The following is a 7,907-nucleotide window of genomic DNA, read 5'->3' on the forward strand; positions in this document are numbered from 1 at the left end:
TGCTGGGCTACAGGCCTCTCCCAAAGCGAGGGTTTGCCAATATTCACCACGCTGGTCTGATGGTGCCAACTGTACTCATATTTGCAGTCACCACACTGCACTATTTATTAAACAATGCATGCATATGAAATTAAAGGTTAACAAGTGTAAAGTATCATGAAATTAATGTCATGAAACTAACCTTATGAAACCAATTTCATAATGTAGAGCCGACTTAAAGCTTTTCTAAAAGGAATCCGTTTGATTAATTTATTGTTGCAGTGTGAAGTCATATAACATTGTTAGTCAATAAATCAAGGCATTGATTGTTATGCGCTAGGTTAGCGCTCTCACCGGGCGCCTCTACATACCAATCAATCACATTTTTAACTCTTCTCATGTTAAAACATTTTGGCCATTTGTATTCAATGCGTCTACTCTATTTATAACACATTATTTCCGAATTACGTAAGATCTTACGATGCGGTGTACAACTGTTTTGATGTTCTCCGAAAAGCGTGAGCTTCAGCCTTACTTACGGTTGGGCTGAGTTCGATGCAACGCAAGTTCCTGTAACATTTCGAAGCTGTGCGTTTTTAATTTAAGCAATTAAAATGTGGAGATTTTAATTGCTTAATTACTTGAAAATTTAATTTAATATTGAAAATTACTTTAACTGTGGAGGAAAACATCGTGAGGAAACCTGCTCGCCTAAGAGTTCGCGATAACGTTCGCAAAGGCGGGTGAAGTCTGAAAACTCACACTAGGCCACCCCGTCAACAAAAAAAAAAGGCCAGTGTGGTGGTCTAAATCATGCGAAAACGGTGTACATCCTTGGTGCGCAGGGTTCTGGCTAGTTCCAGCGGCCTTCTGAGGGTACTTGCTGGCAGGACTGATTGTCAGTACCTGTGCCATTGCTGCATGGTACACGTGCTTTCCAATCGGGCATGCTCGAAGGGTTTTATATAAACTATTTCCTTAGGCTAAGTTTACTAACAGTTAACTTTGTATTTTACTAACCATTTATGATCCAAGTCGGTCGAAATAAATGAATTTTATTTTAAACCTTTTTTCAGATAAGTAGTAAAAACTATTTTATTGGACTTATAATTTTTATTTCTCTCATCGATTCTATAAGAAAATGGAGTAACTTATCCAAAATTTGAACAGTGCGTGTTGCCAGTGATGACTTATGACTCTGAAACGTGTTCGATAACTATGAGTCTCATAAGAACGCCCATTCTCAGTCTCAGGTCACTCAGGTGGCGATTGAGAGGGATAGATACGAGTATGTTTGGAGTGTCTCAGATCAAATCAGGAATGAGGAGATCCTTAAGAGGACCAGCGTTACCGACATAGCTCAACGAGTCGCAAAGCTAAAGTGGCAATGGGTGGGGCACATAGCTCGGAGAACCGATTGACGTTGGGGTTCCAAGGTGCTGCAATGGCGACCTCGCATCGGTAAACGCAGCGTTGGTAGACCCCCAACTAGGTAAACTGATGAAATTAATGGATTCGCAGAAAGCCGCTGGGCCCAAGCGGCATCAGAACGTGATGTTTGGAACTCTCTACAAAATACCTATGTCCAGCAGTGGACATTCATTGGTTGAAATGGTGATGATGATGCAAAATTTGTGTGCAGCAACGGTTTGTTTGTTTGTTGTTGTTTCTTTGCAGCAATGGTTTGGTTTGTTTATGCCTAGTCTAAGAACTAGGCTTGTTTCTAGGAAAGTGAAACCTGCGTGCTTAGCAAAAAGCTCGCGTGCACCTGTTAAAGTGTTTACCCAATCCTCATTATGCAATAAGGGTTGTCCGCCATTTTGTATTCACACCACGCGGAGACATTTGCATTTGCCGCCATGTCCGGATTGTGAAATTACTGTTTCACATCCGTTTTGGCGGCAAAATTGGTTTTTGTTAGACACAAGTTCATGATTTTATATGCTTTAACCTTTTTATTGCGTTTTTATTCGATTTAGATTGGACGTGTGGTGCGTGGAGGCATTTAAAGTTAGACTGATATAATTAACTGCAGTTTAACCGATTTGGCCATTAACAACATACAAGTGTACTCGATTAATAATTTGAATTTTCATTATTTTTTTTATATAAAAGAGTGTTCAGTCATTCATTAATTCATTCATAAACACCCAGACACTGAAAAACATTCTTGTTCATCAAACAATTATTTTTCCAGTTGTGGTCATCGAACCCACAGCCTTGGACAAATAAAGCTGGGTCCACTGCCTAAAGAAAAGGACGACCGAGAGTGGATTTTGTGAGACAAATAAAATGAAATGTTAAAGAGGTAGAGAAGGCCATGGACAGAGAAGGTTGGGAAAGGCTACACCGACCGAGCTTAGTTATTTGGTTAAAGAAGATGATACGATATTAAGATTCGGCGTTTTTCCACGTTATCCTTTTTTTACTTGTTGAGCAATCTGTTACAGAGCTCGTCTTGGGAAGTAACATAAGCTACGCTTACTTTGGGGCTAGATGGCGATGTGTCTAGATGTGTATTGTCGTAGTACATTTAATATACTACATAAAAATCTCTCTGAATGCTGCATTAAAATGTGTTGCGTAGTTTAAAAGATCAAAGCGTACAAATGGCGGAAGCGATTTTATGAATTTATTTTTTATTTATTTATTTATTTATAAATTACAATAAACATGTTCTAATTTAGTTAAATTCTGTTGATCATGTTTTACTCCTTTTTTTTATTGGGTCACATAGTCAATGTTTAACTATTTACAGATTATCACAGCATGCTTTTAAATGTTAAAAGTCATTCTTATAAATTATTTACAGTTAGTTATTAGTCTGTTAATATAAACCTTTGAAAGTAAACACAGAAATTAATAAGCTAAGTTACAATTATTATATATAATATAATCAATTATTAGGAAACGAAAAAAAAAATCACGAAACAAATAAATAGTAAATATTGGTGTCTTAAAAATAAAAAAAAAACTTAAAATTAGCGAACCAAAATTAAATCAGGTCACTTTATTTTACACTTTGTTATTATTTTTTTTTTTTTTTTTTTTTTTTTTTTAAATTTTAACTGTGAAATTATAGAAGAAAAGTCAAAAACCCTATTAAAAATTAAAAAAAAAAACACTCCTCCGCTTGCGGGGCTTTTGAGTACCCAAGCAACCGGCGGTCAGGGGTCCAGAGTGAGGAACCTCCTGACAATACGCGCCGTTTCGAGGACTACTGCCTTCTGTATCCGACCTTTGATCCAAAACCTAGCGAAAGCTTTTAAAGATGTTGGTCGAAGCTTTTCGCGAGAAGACCATTGACTAAAACAACGATCCGAACAATAACGGTCGACTCAACACCCCACATGGCGGTAATCTCGTGAGCAAGGTCCAAGTATTAAGATACTTTTCCCTTTGCAATGTCAACAATTATGGCACGGCTCACTGATCGATCGACTACCACTATATCAGGTCACATGTTAAGTATTATTCTTATAGAATCAATCAATTTATTATTAGGAAACGAATAAAAATATCACAAAGCAGATTAAATACGAATAAAATAGTTAATTATATATTGATGACTTAATTGTTAATTATAATAAATAAAAAAAAACTTAAACTTAACTAACTAAAATTAAATCAGGCTAATGAGGTTAATAAGTTTATTTTATTTTACGCTTTGTTTTATTCTAGGTTATTATTATTATTATTGGGACGTTGGGGTCCCAAGGTGCGGGAATGGCAGCCCCGTACTGGTAAGCGCAGCGTTGGTCGACCCCCAACGAGGTGGACAGACGACATTAAGCGCGTCGCAGGTAGCCGCTGGATCCAAGCGGCTCAGAATCGTGGAACTTGGAACTCCCTACAAAATACCTATGTCCAGCAGTGGACGTCTGTCGGTTGATGTGATGATGATGATTATTATTATACATAAGGTTCTGGTCTCCTTTTAGTGAATTTCTGACCACATGCTTGCCTACCTATAATCCCAATAAATATCAATGTCAATCCGTGCTAATGCGTCTTGATACCGTCAGTGGGTCATCAGGGTAGGAAGCTATGCCGACGTATCCTCGCGTCCAGTTAGAATTACAATGAGGCCCTATTATACCACGCATTTATTATATTAAAGGTCGTTAATATGATGGCTTACGCTACGAATCTGGGGCGTTAACGGTTGCCTTTATGATCTATTGTGAGAAATTCTTGAGCTTCATTATTTCGGTGGTTTTTAGATAAGTTTTTTTTGTAAACAAATATGGCGTGACTGAATGACACATATTAGTTTATCCAACATAAGTAAAATAAATATAAATAAATAAATATACTACGACAATACACACATCGCCACCTAGCCCCAAAGTAAGCGAAGCTTGTGTTATGGGTACTAAGATGACTGATGAATATTTTTATGAATAATATACATAAATACTTAGAATATACATATAAACACCCAGACACTGAAAAACATTCATGATCATCACACAAACATTTTCCAGTTTTGGGAATCGAACCCACGGCCTTGGACTCAGAAAGCAGGGTCGCTGCAAACTGCGCCAATCGGCTGTCAGGAAGTATCTAAAATCATCATCATATTAATTTCTTTATTTATTTATACTCTTATATGCATACAAAACATACGGAAAAAGAATAAAAAAAACACCGAAAGAAGCAGTATATAAAAGGCGTTATCGCTTAGTATCGATCTCTAAAAAAAGACTGCAGGTTGTGCATACTTAAAAAAAGTGCACACACCTTTGAGAATATTATGGAGAACTCAAGGGTATGCAGGTTTCCTCACGATGTTTTCCTTCACCGTTGTAAAACGCACATAACTTGGTTAGAGGGGCGTGGAGGGTTATCGAACTCGGTCTTCCCGAAAGGGTAGCTGAAGCTACCACTGGGCTATCACCGCTTTTTTATGATTATCAAGTAAGTATTATAGTAACATCACCATTATCATATTACCTGCTGCTGGACATTTTCTTTTGCAGTTATTTCGAAATTTCACGGGCTTTTCCCTTAAATTCTTCCAGCGATTCCTAGATCCTAAGAATATTTATAGACAACTGTCAACCTATTTCGTTAATCTTTGACACTTCTGAACCTGAGTACCTAGCTCTAGCAAAAATCTTTATATAGTATCAGATTTATATTATTATTGACGTGCCTGTCTGTGATTTCTAAATAACTGCGCCTTACCAAGTTCTCTACTGTACCGTTGTCCCCTGATGATATAAGCAGTGGCGTGGATAGAGGGTATTCACAGGGTATGCTGATGATATAAAATGAAGAAAATCTCCAGTACAAGTTAAAAAAACTTAAGGGTAGACTTTCTATAACTCTTACAATGCATATCCTTAAGTTTTTTATAACTCGTACTGGAGATTTTCTTCATTTTATATCATCTGCATACCCTGTGCATACCCTCTATGCACGCCACTGGATATCAGCTAAGTTTCTCCTTGACAGAAATCTAACCTGGTCTGTAAATAAGGCCGCCTTTGCATGTCTACATTGTTTACTGTTTCATTAATGTTTCTTTTCCTATTTATATGTTATACGTGCAATAAAGTGTTTCTTCTACTTTTTGGTGGTAACTTAGTAATGATGTAACTAACAACAGGCTAACGTGGTAACCTGTTATGGCAGTCATAAACCTAATTGATTTCTACGTGGTACCGCTTCGCTAAATCGTTTGGTGGCACTTCTTTTTTGGAAGGAAATTAGAAATTCCTAAATTACCCCATTGTTGGGGATCGAACCGGGGATCTTCCACCTATGAGTCTTTACAAATTCAGTACTTTCCATAGTTAGGAAAATTGGTAGATATTTGTATCTTCGGAAAGCACGTTCAGCTTACGGTCCCGTGACAACTACATATGAGGACTAAGAATTTTTATTTTCAGTAAAGATATTTGCAGTAATTTTTTACATCTTTTTAAAACATCCATTTTAGATTAGATTTTTGTATAGGCTTTTAGTTAAAAATTTCTTCTTTAGGTGCTTCTCCAGTTAGTGAAGGTTGCCCGTCAGTTTTCATACATCCTTTTCTTTCGCGAAGCTAAACAGATGGGCGGCACTCACGATCCCAGCCCACTCTCTGAATATGTTGCGCGACCAAAACTACCTCTTGCGACCGATGCACCTCTTTCCGGTAACTTTGGCCATCTTTTTAGTTGCATAACCCGTTTCTGTCATGCCTAAGCACATGCTGACGGTCTTCCAAAGTTCGCGCTGATAACCAACTCGTCGCAGGACTTCATTATTGGTAACCTTTTGTTACCAAGTCAAGTTAGAAACTTCTTCTACTCGTATCGAATAAAAATTGAAATAGAAGGCATTATATTGGTAGACGTTCGGGAGGTATACAACGGGTTCCCCGGGCGGCTAACATAGCCAAAAAGGTGTTGGTTTTGGGTATACCAACCACATAACCTCCGTCCTGCCCAAGAGTCGGAGGTTGCAATAAAGTTTTTACACCACGGTAAAAAAAAAACTGTTACATTATTACATTACATATAGGTACATTTTAATCAAATACTCTATGACAGAGAGCATGTGAGGGGAATAAGAAAAACAATTCAATAGAGAAAGTTGACTGCAAAAGTGTGCGGAGAGATTCCTAATTATTTTTCATACATATTCGACTCATGCGCAGGCAATGGTGCGCATAATAATAATATCCTGTTGGTTATTGATTTTCTCTTCATTTCATTATTTAAGTACCTGGCATAGTTTATCATTGCCATGTATCCTATCCATTTTCTTGGAACATCGATCATAGATGGTCTTTTTAATTAAATTTTCGTAATTAGGAATATGATTATTACTGGGCTAGGGTGGATGATGATTATAAAGCAAAAAACTCGTATACTTCCGCACTATTGTCTTTTTTTTTCTCGTACTCCAATCTCATTTGAGACCTGTATAACATCTATGGCGCTTCTTTTGGTGCGATTTTAAAACTCGAAATTATTAAAAAAATAGTAGATTACTTTAAACTATAATTTGACTAAAAGGTTCATTACTATAAAATATACGAATTAGGATAAGATTAAAAATAAAAAACATGATGGATTTTACTCTTGTAAATTTATTTATGTTAATTCTTAGAATACTTAGTTAGTTACGCGATCTAAGGGTGCAATAAGACTGTAAACTGTGAATCATTCATTAAAAAAAAGACCTATTATAAGTCAGCAATGAAAGAAGACCCTTTAATTTGAGTATCTGCAATAATCAAGAAAAAAACAAATAAAATTAAACTTTACATTTTTCTTAGAAATTTGAGACCATTTACTTTGGCTTCCATTATGTTTCAACTTAGTACTTAAAGCCTTTACTATGAAAAAAGGGGTTGATAAATGGACGGACAGACGGACAACGATATGATCCTATAAGGGATCCCCATTTCATGTGGTGTATAATCCTAAAAACAAACAAGGACCGACTTATGCCAGCTTAAAGAAAATAAAAGAACAATATTTTAAAATATGATTTATTTAAACAATAAATAACAATCACGCATCTCAAACACACACACACACACAATTAAATAAATAATTACAATTCATTCTAGGGTATTTACATGCACGGTTCCGAAAAACCTATTTGGTTTCTACCCGTATGCTTGATTACTCAAAACACACGGCTCAGGTAATATCGATCAATATTCGTTTCCTACTAACATTTAAATGCGAGAGTCCGTCATTTTTTTATTCAGGTGCATTCTAAACAGATTCACTATTCCGTGTTACAGATTATAAAACAAAATGTCGCGATTCCATACAAAACAATATCTTTGCATTTACACCGTAAAAAGAACCAAAAGCTGCGTATATATTATACCTATACACTTTTATATGAATTATTTATGGAGCGCTTTTACGAAGCCTCATTAAATGACAGGAATTAAACTCTCGCGGTGGTCGTTTTTC

The sequence above is a fragment of the Pararge aegeria genome, chromosome 23, assembly GCF_905163445.1.
Source record: "Pararge aegeria chromosome 23, ilParAegt1.1, whole genome shotgun sequence".
Classification (NCBI taxonomy): Eukaryota; Metazoa; Arthropoda; class Insecta; order Lepidoptera; family Nymphalidae; genus Pararge; species Pararge aegeria.